This window comes from Arachis hypogaea, chromosome 8 (assembly GCF_003086295.3).
Source record: "Arachis hypogaea cultivar Tifrunner chromosome 8, arahy.Tifrunner.gnm2.J5K5, whole genome shotgun sequence".
NCBI lineage: Eukaryota > Viridiplantae > Streptophyta > Magnoliopsida > Fabales > Fabaceae > Arachis > Arachis hypogaea.
This window is the reverse complement of record NC_092043.1, coordinates 20,397,992-20,411,293: the sequence shown is the minus strand read 5'-3', so window position 1 is coordinate 20,411,293 and position 13,302 is coordinate 20,397,992.

The window sequence follows — 13,302 nt, the reverse complement described above, 5'->3', positions numbered from 1 at the left end:
AAGAATAAAAAATGGAAGAAAATCGGTCAGCACAACCCAAAAAAAATCGGTTAGCACAACGTAAAAAAATAACCGATCAGCACAACGAAAAAAAAAACAGAAAAAAACAAAAAAAACTGGAAAAAATCGGTCAGCACAACGTAAAAAAAACTTGAAAAAAACTGGTTATCATAACTTAAAAAAAATCGGAGGAACCTGCCGAAGATGAGGCCATTATGGCTCACCTTTAGGTGTCTTCCACTGGATAGCGTTATTTAAAGAACAACGGTCAGCACAACGTAAAAAAAATGAAAAAAAAAACGGGCAGCACAACGTAAAAAAATGGAAAAAAACTGATCAGCACAACGTAAAAAAAGGAAAAAAACCGGTCAACACAAGGAAAAAAACTGGAAAAAAAATCAGAGGAGCCAGCTGAAGATGAGGCCATTACGGCTCCCTTTAGGTGTCCTCCTCGGGATAGCGTCGTTTAAAGAACAAGGGTCAGCACAACGTTAAAAAAATCCGAGGAGCCTGCGAAGATGATGCCATTACGGCTCGCCTTTATGTGTTCTCCTCTGGATAGCGTCATTTAAAGAACAAGGATCAGCACAACGAAAAATAACCGGTCATCACAACGTAAAAAAAAAACGGTCAGCGCAACCCAAAAAAAAAATCGGTCATCCCAAAGTAAAAAAAAATTGGTCAGCACAACGTATAAAAAAAGTAAAAAACTGGTCAGCACAATGTAAAAAAAACTGGAAAAAAACCGGTCAAAACAACATAAAAAAAATTCGGAGGAGCCTGCCGAAGATGAGGCCATTACGGCTTGCCTTTAGGTGTCCTCCTCTGGATAGCGTCATTTAAAGAATAAGGGTCAGCACAACGTAAAAAAAAAAACCCGATCAGCACAACAAAAATAACCGGTCAGCACAACCCAAAAAAAAAAAACTGGAAAAGACCGGTCAACCCAACGTAAAATAATAAAAAAAAAAAATCGGTCAACACAACGTAAAAAAAAACCGGAAAAAATCGGAGGAGCCTGCCGAAGATGAGGCCATTCCGGCTCCTCTTTAGGTGTCCGCCTCGGGATAGCGTCATTTAAAGAACAAGTGTCAGCACAACGTTAAAAAAAATCGGAGGAGCCTGCCGAAGATGAGGCCGTTACGGCTCGCCTTTAGGTGTCATCCTCTGGATAGCGTCATTTAAAGAACAAGGGTCTGCACAATGAAAAAAACCTTGTCAGCACAACGAAAAAAAAAACTGGTCAGCACAACCCAAAAAAAATGAAAAAAACCGGTCAGCACAACGTAAAAAAAACAAAAAAATCAGAGGAGCCTGCTGAAGATGAGTCCATTACGGCTCCCCTTTAGGTGTCCTCCTCGGGATAGCGTAATTTAAAGAACAAGGGTCTGCACAACGATAAAAAAAAATCGGAGGAGCCTGCCGAAGATGAGGCCATTACGGCTCACCTTTATGTGTCCTCCTCTGGATAGCGTGTTTTAAAGAACAAGGGTCAGCACAACGAAAAAAAAAACTGGTCAACACAACGTAAAAATGAAACCGGTCAGCACAACCCAAAAAATAAGAAAAAAAACCGGTCAGCACAACGTAAAAAAAATGGTCACCACAACGTATAAAAAAAACAAAAAACTGGTCAGCACAACGTAAAAAAAAATTCGTAGGAGCCTGCCGATGATGAGGCCATTACGGCTCGCCTTTAGGTGTTGGATAACGTCATTTAAAGAACAAGGGTCAGCACAACGTAAAAAAAAAACGCGATCAGCACAACGTAAAAAAAAACTGGAAAAAATATTGGTCAGCACAACGTATAAAAAAAAGCAAAAAACTGGTCAGCACAATGTAAAAAAAATGGAAAAAAACCGGTCAGAAAAACGTAAAAAAATTCGGAGGAGCCTGCCGAAGATGAGGCCATTACGGCTTGCCTTTAGGTGTCCTCCTCTGGATAGCGTCATTTAAAGAACAAGGGTCAGCACAACGTAAAAAAAAAACTCGATCAGCACAACAAAAAAAAAAACGGTCAGCACAACCCAAAAAAAACTGGAAAAAACCAGTCAACACAACGTAAAATAATAAAAAAACAAAAATCGGTCAACACAACGTAAAACAAAACCGGAAAAAAATCGGAGGAGCCTGCCGAAGATGAGGCCATTACGGCTCGCCTTTAGGTGTCCTCCTCTGGATAGCGTCATTTAAAGAACAAGGGTCAGCACAATGAAAAAAAACTTGTCAGCACAACGAAAAAAAAAACTGGTCAGCACAACCCAAAAAAAACGAAAAAAACCGGTCAGTACAACGTAAAAAAACAAAAAAAACAAAAACCAGTCAACACAACGTAAAAAGAACTGGAAAAAAAACCAGTCAGCACAACGTAAAAAAAAATTCGGAGGAGTCTGCCAAAGATGAGGCCATTACGGGTCGCCTTTAGGTGTTCCCTGGAAAGCGTCATTTAAAGAACAAGGGTCAGCACAACGTAAAAAAAAAACCCGATCAGCACAACGTAAAAAAAAATTGGAAAAAAATTTGGTCAGCACAACCAAAAAAAAAAACTGGTCAGCACAACATAAATAAAATGAAAAAAAACCGGTCAGGACAACGTAAAATAAAAAATAAAAAAAACGGTCTGCACAACGATAAAAAAAAATCGGAGGAGCTTGCCGAAGATGAGGCCATTACGGCTCACCTTTATGTGTCCTCCTCTGGATAGCGTCTTTTAAAGAACAAGGGTCAGCACAACGAAAAAAAAAAACTGGTCAACACAACGTAAAAATGAAACCGGTCAGCACAACCCAAAAAATAAGAAAAAAAACTGGTCAGCACAACGTAAAAAAAATGGTCACCACAACGTATAAAAAAAACAAAAAACTGGTCAGCACAACGTACAAAAAAATTCGTAGGAGCCTGCCGATGATGAGGCCATTACGGCTCGCCTTTAGGTGTCCTCCTCTGGATAACGTCATTTAAAGAACAAGGGTCAGCACAACGTAAAAAAAAACGCGATCAGCACAACGTAAAAAAAAACTGGAAAAAATATTGGTCAGCACAACCCAAAAAAAAAAAGGTCAGCAGAACGTAAAAAAAATGGAAAAAAATTGGTCAGCACAGCCTAAAAAAATCGGTCAACATAACGTAAAAAAAAGGAAAAAAATTGGTCAACACAACGTAAAAAAAAAATCAGAGGAGCCTGCTGAAGATGTGTCCATTACGGCTCCCCTTTAGGTGTCCTCCTCGGGATAGCGTCATTTAAAGAACAAGGGTCTGCACAACGATAAAAAAAATCGGAGGAGCCTGCCGAAGATTAGGCCATTACGGCTCACCTTTATGTGTCCTCCTCTGGATAGCGTCTTTTAAAGAACAAGGGTCAGCACAACGAAAAAAAAACTGGTCAACACAACGTAAAAAAAAAACCGGTCAGCACAACCTAAAAAAATGAAAAAAACTGGTCAGCACAACATAAAAAAAATTCGTAGGAGCCTGTCGATGATGAGGCGATTACGGCTTGCCTTTAGGTGTCCTCCTCTGGATAGCGTCATTTAAAGAACAATGGTCAGCACAACGTAAAAAAAAACGCGATCAGCACAACTTAAAAAAAACTGGAAAAAAAATTGGTCAGCACAACCCAAAAAAAAAACGGTCAGCGCAACGCAAAAAAAACTGGAAAAAACCGGTCAATACAACGTAAAATAATAAAAAAACAAAAACCACTCAGCACAACGTAAAAAAAACTAGAAAAAAAATCGGAGGAGCCTGCCGAAGATGAGGCCATTACGGTTCCCCTTTAGGTGTCCTCCTCGAGATAATGTCATTTAAAGAACAAGGGTCAGCACAACGAAAAAAACCGGTCAGCACAACGTAAAAAAAAAACCGGTCAGCACAACCCAAAAAAAAAGAAAAAACCGGTCAGCACAACATAAAAAAAAACAAAAAAACCAGTCAGCACAATGTAAAAAAAATTTGGAAAAAAATCGGTCAGCACAACGTAAAAAAAAACTGGAAAAAAAACTGGTCAGCAAAACGTAAAAAAAAAATTGGAGGAGCTTGACGAAGATGAGGCCATTACGGCTCGCCTTTTAGAGTCCTCCTCTGGATAGCGTCATTTAAAGAATAAAAAATGGAAGAAAATCGGTCAGCACAACCCAAAAAAAATCGGTCAGCACAACGTAAAAATATAACCGATCAGCACAACGAAAAAAACAAAAAAACAGAAAAAAACAAAAAAAAACTGGAAAAAATCTGTCAGCACAACGTAAAAAAAACTTGAAAAAAACTGGTTATCATAACTTAAAAAAAATCGGAGGAACCTGCCGAAGATGAGGCCATTATGGCTCGCCTTTAGGTGTCCTCCTCTGGGTAGTGTCACTTAAGGAACAAAGGTAAGCACAACGTAAAAAAAATGGAAAAAAACCGGTCAGCACAACGTAAAAAAAATGAAAAAAAAAACGGTCAGCACAACGTAAAAAATGGAAAAAAAACTGATCAGCACAACGTAAAAAAAGGAAAAAACGGTCAACACAAGGAAAAAAAAATCAGAGGAGCTAGCTGAAGATGAGGCCATTACAGCTCCCCTTTAGCTGTCCTCCTCGGGATAGCGTCGTTTAAAGAACAAGGGTCAGCACAACGTTAAAAAAATCGGAGGAGCCTGCGAAGATGATGCCATTACGGCTCGCCTTTATGTGTTCTCCTCTGGATAGCGTCATTTAAAGAACAAGGATCAGCACAACGAAAAAAAAAAACCGGCCAGCACAATTAAAAAAAAAACGGTCAGCACAACCCAAAAAAAAAACCGGTCAGCCCAAAGTAAAAAAAAAATTGGTCAGCACAACGTATAAAAAAAAAGCAAAAAACTGGTCAGCACAATGTAAAAAAAACTGGAAAAAAACCGGTCAGAACAACGTAAAAAAAAATCGAAGGAGCCTGCCGAAGATGAGGCCATTACGACTTGCCTTTAGGTGTCCTCCTCTGGATAGCGTCATTTAAAGAACAAGGGTCAGCACAACGTAAAAAAAAAACCCGATCAGCACAACAAAAAAAAACCGGTCAGCACAACCCAAAAAAAACTGGAAAAAACCGGTCAACACAACGTAAAATAATAAAAAAACAAAAATCGGTCAACACAACGTAAAAAAAAAAACCGGAAAAAGTCGGAGGAGCCTGCCGAAGATGAGGCCATTACGGCTCGCCTTTAGGTGTCCTCCTCTGGATAGCGTCATTTAAAGAACAAGGGTCAGCACAATGAAAAAAAACTGGTCAGCACAACGAAAAAAAAAACTGGTCAGCACAACCCAAAAAAAAATGAAAAAAACCGGTCAGCATAACATAAAAAAACAAAAAAAAAAAAAAAAAACAAAAACCAGTCAGCAGAACGTAAAAAAAACTGGAAAAAAACCAGTCAGCACAACGAAAAAAAATTCGGAGGAGTCTGCCAAAGATGAGGCCATTACGGGTCGCCTTTAGGTGTCCGCTGGATAGCGTCATTTAAAGAACAAGGGTCAGCACAACGTAAAAAAAACCCGATCAGCACAACGTAACAAAAAATGGAAAAAAATCTGGTCAGCACAACAAAAAAAAAAAACTGGTCAGCACAACATAAAAAAATGGAAAAAAAATCGGTCAGCACAACGTAAAATAAAAAATAAAAAAAAAACTAAAACCGGTCAGCACAACGTAAAAAAATAAACCGGTCAGAATAACAAAAACTGGAAAAAAACCGGTCAGCACAACGTAAAAAAAAAAACTGGAATAAAAACTGGTCAGCACAAGGTAAAAAAAAATCGAAAGGGCCTGCCGAAGATGAGGCCATTACGGTCGCCTTTAGGTGTCCTCCTCTAGATAGCGTTATTTAAAGAACAAGGGTCAGCACAACGTAAAAAAATGAAAAAAAATGGTCAGCACAACGTAAAAAAAATGGAAAAAAATTGGTCAGCACAACCTAAAAAAATCGGTCAACATAACGTAAAAAAAAGGAAAAAAACTGGTCAACACAACGTAAAAAAAAAAATCAGAGGAGCCTGCTGAAGATGAGTCCATTACGGGTCCCCTTTAGGTGTCCTCCTCGGGATAGCGTCATTTAAAGAACAAGGGTCTACACAACGATAAAAAAAATCGGAGGAGCCTGCCGAAGATTAGGCCATTACGGCTCACCTTTATGTGTCCTCCTCTGGATAGCGTCTTTTAAAGAACAAGGGTCAGCACAACGAAAAAAAAAACTAGCCAACAAACGTAAAAAAAAAACCGGTCAGCACAACCCAAAAGAAAGAAAAAAAACTGGTCAGCACAACGTATAAAAAAAAAAACTGGTCAGCACAACGTAAAAAAAATTCGTAGGAGCCTGCCGATGAAGAGGCCATTACGGCTCGCCTTTAGGTGTCCTCCTCTGGATAGCGTCATTTAAAGAACAAGGGTCAGCACAACGTAAAAAAAAACGCGATCAGCACAACTTAAAAAAAACTGGAAAAAAAATTGGTCAGCACAACAAAAAAAAAAACGGTCAGCGCAACGCAAAAAAAAATGGAAAAAACCGGTCAACACAACGTAAAATAATAAAAAAAACAAAAACCAGTCAGCACAACCTAAAAAAAACTAGAAAAAAATCGGAGGAGCCTGCCGAAGATGAGGCCATTACGGTTCCCCTTTAGGTGTCCTCCTCGAGATAACGTCATTTAAAGAACAAGGGTCAGCACAACGAAAAAAAACCGGTCAGCACAACGTAAAAAAAAACCGGTCAGCACAACATAAAAAAAACAAAAAAACCAGTCAGCACAACGTAAAAATATTTTGGAAAAAAACCGGTCAGCACAACGTAAAAAAAACTGGAAAAAAACCTGGTCAGCAAAACGTAAAAAAAAAATCGGAGGAGCTTGACGAAGATGAGGCCATTACGGCTCGCCTTTTGGAGTCCTCCTCTGGATAGCGTCATTTAAAGAATAAAAAATGGAAGAAAATCGGTCAGCACAACCCAAAAAAAATCGGTCAGCACAACGTAAAAAAATAACGGATCAGCACAACGAAAAAAACAAAAAAACAGAAAAAAACAAAAAAAAACTGGAAAAAATCGGTCAGCACAACGTAAAAAAAACTTGAAAAAAACTGGTTATCATAACTTAAAAAAAAATCGGAGGAACCTGCCGAAGATGAGGCCATTATGGCTCGCCTTTAGGTGTCCTCCTCTGGATAGCGTTATTTAAAGAACAAGGGTCAGCACAACGTAAAAAAAATGAAAAAAAAAACGGTCAGCACAACGTAAAAAAATGGAAAAAAAACTGATCAGCACAACGTAAAAAAAGAAAAAAACGGTCAACACAAGGAAAAAAAAATCGGAAAAAAAATCAGATGAGCCAGCTGAGGATGAGGCCATTACAGCTCCCCTTTAGGTGTCCTCCTCGGGATAGCGTCGTTTAAAGAACCAGGGTCAGCACAACGTTAAAAAAAATCGGAGGAGCCTGCGAAGATGATGCCATTACGGCTCACCTTTATATGTTCTCCTCTGGATAGCGTCATTTAAAGAACAAGGATCAGCACAACGAAAAAAAAACCGGCCAGCACAATTTAAAAAAAAACGGTCAGCACAACCCCGAAAAAAAACCGGTCAGCCCAAAGTAAAAAAAAAATTGGTCAGCACAACGTATAAAAAAAGCAAAAAACTGGTCAGCACAATGTAAAAAAAACTGGAAAAAAACCGGTCAGAACAACGTAAAAAAAATTCGGAGGAGCCTGCCGAAGATGAGGCCATTACGACTTGCCTTTAGGTGTCCTTCTCTGGATAGCGTCATTTAAAGAACAAGGGTCAGCACAACGTAAAAAAAAAACCCGATCAGCACAACAAAAAAAAACCGGTCAGCACAACCTAAAAAAAACTGGAAAAAACCGGTCAACATAACGTAAAATAATAAAAAAACAAAAATCGGTCAACACAACGTAAAAAAAAAAACCGGAAAAAGTCGGAGGAGCCTGCCGAAGATGAGGCCATTACGACTCGCCTTTAGGTGTCCTCCTCTGGATAGCGTCATTTAAAGAACAAGGGTCAGCACAATGAAAAAAAACTGGTCAGCACAACGAAAAAAAAAACTGGTCAGCATAACCCAAAAAAAAAGAAAAACAACCGGTCAGCATAACATAAAAAAACAAAAAAAAACCAAAAACCAGTCAGCAGAACGTAAAAAAAACTGGAAAAAAACCAGTCAGCACAACGAAAAAAAATTCGGAGGAGTCTGCCAAAGATGAGGCCATTACGGGTCGCCTTTAGGTGTCTGCTGGATAGCGTCATTTAAAGAACAAGGGTCAGCACAACGTAACAAAAAATGGAAAAAAATCTGTTCAACACAACATAAAAAAATGGAAAAAAAAACCGGTCAGCACAACGTAAAATAAAAAATAAAAAAACTAAAACCGGTCAGCACAACGTAAAAAAATAAAACGGTCAGCACAACAAAAACTGGAAAAAAACCGGTCAGCACAACGTAAAAAAAACTGGAATAAAAACTGGTCAGCACAAGGTCAAAAAAAATCGGAAGGGCCTGCCGAAGATGAGACCATTACGGTCGCCTTTAGGTGTCCTCCTCTGGATAGCGTTATTTAAAGAACAAGGGTCAGCACAACGTAAAAAAATGAAAAAAAATGGTCAGCACAACGTAAAAAAATGGAAAAAAATTGGTCAGCACAACCTAAAAAAATCGGTCAACATAACGTAAAAAAAAGGAAAAAAACTGGTCAACACAACGTAAAAAAAAAATCAGAGGAGCCTGCAGAAGATGAGTCCATTACGGCTCCCCTTTAGGTGTCCTCCTCGGGATAGCGTCATTTAAAGAACAAGGGTCTGCACAACGATAAAAAAAAATCGGAGGAGCCTGCCGACGATGAGGCCATTACGGCTCACCTTTATGTGTCCTCCTCTGGATAGCGTCATTTAAAGAACAAGGGTCAGCACAACGAAAAAAAAAATTGGTGAACACAACGTAAAAAAAAACCGGTCAGCACAACCCAAAAAAAAAGAAAAAAAAACGGTCAGCACAACGTAAAAAATATCGGTCAGCACAACGTATAAAAAAAACTGGAAAAAAACCGGTCAGCACAACGTAAAAAACATTCGCAGGAGCTTGCCGATGATGAGGCCATTACGGCTCGCCTTTAGGTGTCCTCCTCTGGATAGCGTCATTTAAAGAACAAGGGTCAGCACAACGTAAAAAAAAACGCGATCAGCACAACGTAAAAAAAAACTAGAAAAAAAAAATTGTCAGCACAACAAAAAAAAAAACCGGTCAGTACAACGTAAAAAAAAACTTGAAAAAACCGGTCAACACAACGTAAAATAATAAAAAAAACAAAAACCAGTCAGCACAACGTAAAAAAAAAAACTGGAAAAAAGATCGGAGGAGCCTGCCGAAGATGAGACCATTACGGTTCCCCTTTAGGTGTCCTCCTCGAGATAACGTCATTTAAAGAACAAGGGTCAGCACAACGAAAAAAAACTGGTCAGTACAACGTAAAAAAAAAACCGGTCAGCACAACCCAAAAAAAAAAACCTGTCAGCACAACGTAAAAAAAAATAAAAAAACAAAAAAACAAAAAAACAAAAAAACAAAAAAACAAAAAAAACAAAAACCAGTCAGCACAACGTAAAAAAAATTGGAAAAAAACCGGTTAGCACAACGTAAAAAAACTGGAAAAAAACCGGTCAGCAAAACGTAAAAAAAAAATCGGAGGAGCTTGCCGAAGATGAGGCTATTACGACTCGCCTTTTGGTGTGCTCCTCTGGATAGCGTCTTTTAAAGAACAAGGGCCATCACAACGTAAAAAAAAACCGGTCAGCACAACAGAAAAAAAAAATTGGTCAGCACAACGTAAAAAAGGAAAAAAACCGGTCAGCACATCCCAAAAAAGAAACTGAAAAAACCGGTCAGCACAACCCAAAAAAAACTGGCCAGCAGAACGTAAAAAAACTGGAAAAAAACTGGTCAGCACAACCCAAAAAAAACCGGACAGCTCAATGTAAAAAAAAACTATAGAAAACCGGTCAGCACAACGTAAAAAAAACTGGAAAAAAAATCGGAGGAGCCTGCCGAAGATGAGGCCATTATGGCTCCCCTTTAGGTGTCCTTCTCGGGATAGCGTCATTTAAAGAACAAGGGTCAGCACAAACGTTAAAAAAAATCGGAGGAGCCTGCCGAAGATGAGGCTATTACGGCTCGCCTTTAGGTGTCCTCCTCTGGATAGCGTCATTTAAAGAACAAGGGTCAGCACAACGAAAAAAAAACCGGTCAGCACAACGTAAAAAAAAATGAAAAAAACCGGTCAACACAACCCAAAAAAACCGGTCAGCCCAACGTAAGAAAAAAATTGGAAAAAAATCGGAGGAGCCTACTGAAGATGAGGCCATTACGGCTCGCCTTTAGGTGTCCTCCTCTGGATAGCATCATATAAAGAACAAGGGTCAGCACAACGTAAAAAAAAATGGTCAGCACAATGTAAAAAAAAAACTGGTAAGCACAACCTAAAAAAAGAAAAAAAAAAACGGTTAGCACAACGTAAAAAAAAACTGGTCAGCAAAACGTAAAAAAAAACCGGAGGAGCCTGCCGAAGATGAGGCCATTACGGCTCGCCTTTAGGTGTCCTCCTCTGGATAGCGTCATTTAAAGAACAAGGGTCAGCACAACGTAAAAAAAAAATGGCCAGCACAACCCAAAAGAAAGAAAAAAACCGGTCAGCACAACGTAAAAAAAAACCGGTCAGCACAACGTAAAAGAAAAAACAAAAAACCGATCAGCACAATGTAAAAAAAATAAAAAATAAAAAAAATAAAAATGGAAAAAAACCGGTCAGCATAAAGTAAAAAAAACTGGAAAACAAACCGGTCAGCACAACTTGAAAAAAATCGGTCAGCACAACGTAAAAAAAAAAAAGAAAAAAACCGGTCAATACAACCTAAAAAAATCGGAAAAAAAAATGGAGGAGCCTGCCGAAGACGAGGCCATTACGGCTCCCTTTTTGGTGTCCTCCTCGGGATAGGACATTTAAAGAACAAGGGTCAGCACAACGTTAAAAGAAAAATTAGAGGAGCCTGCCGAAGATGAGGCCATTATGGCTCGCCTTTAAGTGTCCTCCTCTGGATAGCGTCATTTAAAGAACAAGAGTCAGCACAACGAAAAAAAAAACTGGTTAGCACAACGAAAAAAAATTGGTTAGCACAACCCAAAAAAAAAACAAAAAAAAAACAAAAAAAACAAAAAATCGGTCAGCACAACGTAAAAAAAACTGGAAAAAAAACCGGTAAGCACAACGTAAAAAAAAATCGGAAGAGCCTGCCGAAAATGAGGCTATTATGGCTCGCCTTTAGGCGTCCTCCTCTAAATAGCGTCAGTTAAAAAACAAGTGTCAGCACAACGTAAAAAAAATGGTCAGCACAACGTAAAAAAAAATGGTCATCATAACGTAAAAAAAAAACCGGTCAGCACAACCTAAAAAAAAAGAAAAAACCGGTCAGCACAGCATAAAAAAATCCGGTTAGCACAATGTAAAAAAAACTGGAAAAAAATCCGTCAGCACAACGTAAAAAAAAATCGGAGGATTCTGCCGAAAATGAGGCCATTACGGCTAGCCTTTAGGTGTCCTCCTCTGGATAGCGTCATTTAAAAACTAGGGTCAGCACAACGTAAAAAAAAAAAAACCAGAGGAGCCTGCCGAAGATGTGGCCATTACGGCTCGCCTTTAGGTGTCCTCCTCTGGATAGCGTGATTTAAAGAACAAGGGCCAGCGCAACGTAAAAAAAAACCGGTCAACACAACGTAAAAACAAGGAAAAAACCGGTCAGTACAACCCAAAAAAAAACTAGAAAAAAACCAGTCAGCACAACCCAAAAAAAATCGGCCAGCACAACGTAAAAAAAATTGGAAGAAACCTGTCAGCACAACCCAAAAAAAACCGGTCAGCCCAACCCAAAAAAAAAAGAAAAAAACAGGTCAGCACAACATAAAAAAAACCGGTCAGCACGACGAAAAAAAATGGTCAGCACAACGTAAAAAAATTGGAGGAGCCTGCCGAAGATGAGGCCATTACGGCTCCCCTTTAGGTATCCTCCTCGGGATAGCGTCATTTAAAGAACAAAGGTCAGCGCAAATGTTAAAAAAATCGGAGGAGCCTGCCGAAGATGAGGCCATTACGGCTCGCCTTTAGGTGTCCTCATCTGGATAGCGTCATTTAAAGAACAAGTGTCAGCACAACGTAAAAAAAAACGGTCAGCACAACCAAAAAAAAACAACCGGTTAGCACAACGTAAAAAAAAAACCGGTCAGCACAACGTAAAAATAAACAAAAAACAAAAAACCAGTCAGCACAACGTAAAAAAAATAGAAATAAAAAAATAAAAAATGAAAAAAAAACGATAAGCACAACGTAAAAAAAATGAAAAAAACGGTCAGCACAACCTAAAAAAACCGGTCAGCACAACGTAAAAAAAAAGGAAAAAACCGGTCAACACAACGTAAAAAAAACCGGAAAAAAATTGGAGGAGTCTGCTGAAGATGAGGCCATTACGGCTTGCCTTGAGGTGTCCTCCTCTGGATAGCGTCATTTAAAGAACAAGGGTTAGCACAACGAAAAAAAACTGGAAATAAACCGGTCAGCACAACGTAAAATAAAAAAATAGAACCAGTCAGCACAACGTAAAAAAAAACCGGAAAGAAAAAATCGGAGGAGGCTGCCGAAGATGAGGCCATTACGGCTCCCCTTTAGGTGTCCTCCTCGGGATAGCGTCATTTAAAGAACAAAGGTCAGCGCGAACTTAAAAAAAATCGGAGGAGCCTGCCGAAGATGAGGCCGTTACGGCTCGCCTTTAGGTGTCCTCCTCTGGATAACGTCATTTAAAGAACAAGGGTTAGCACAACGAAAAAAAACGGTCAGCACAACGTAAAAAAAACCGGTCAGCACAACGCAAAAAAAAGAAAAAAAATCGGTCAGCACAACGTAAAAAAAACAAAAAAAACCGGTCAGCACAACGTAAAAAAAATCGGAGGAGCCTGCCGAAGATGAGGCCATTACAGCTTGCCTTTAGGTGTCCTCCTCTGGATAGCGTCATTTAAACAGCAAGGCTCAGCACAACGTAAAAAACATGAAAAAAAATTGGTTAGCACAACGTAAAAAAATGGAAAAAAACCGGTTAGCACAAACCAAAAAAAAAAACTGGAAAAAAATCGGTCAGCACAACCCAAAAAAATACCGGTCAGCACAACGTAAAAAAGACTGGAAAAAACCGGTAAGCACAACAAAGAAAAACGCTCAGCACAACGTAAAAAAAAACTGAAAAAAGAACGGCTA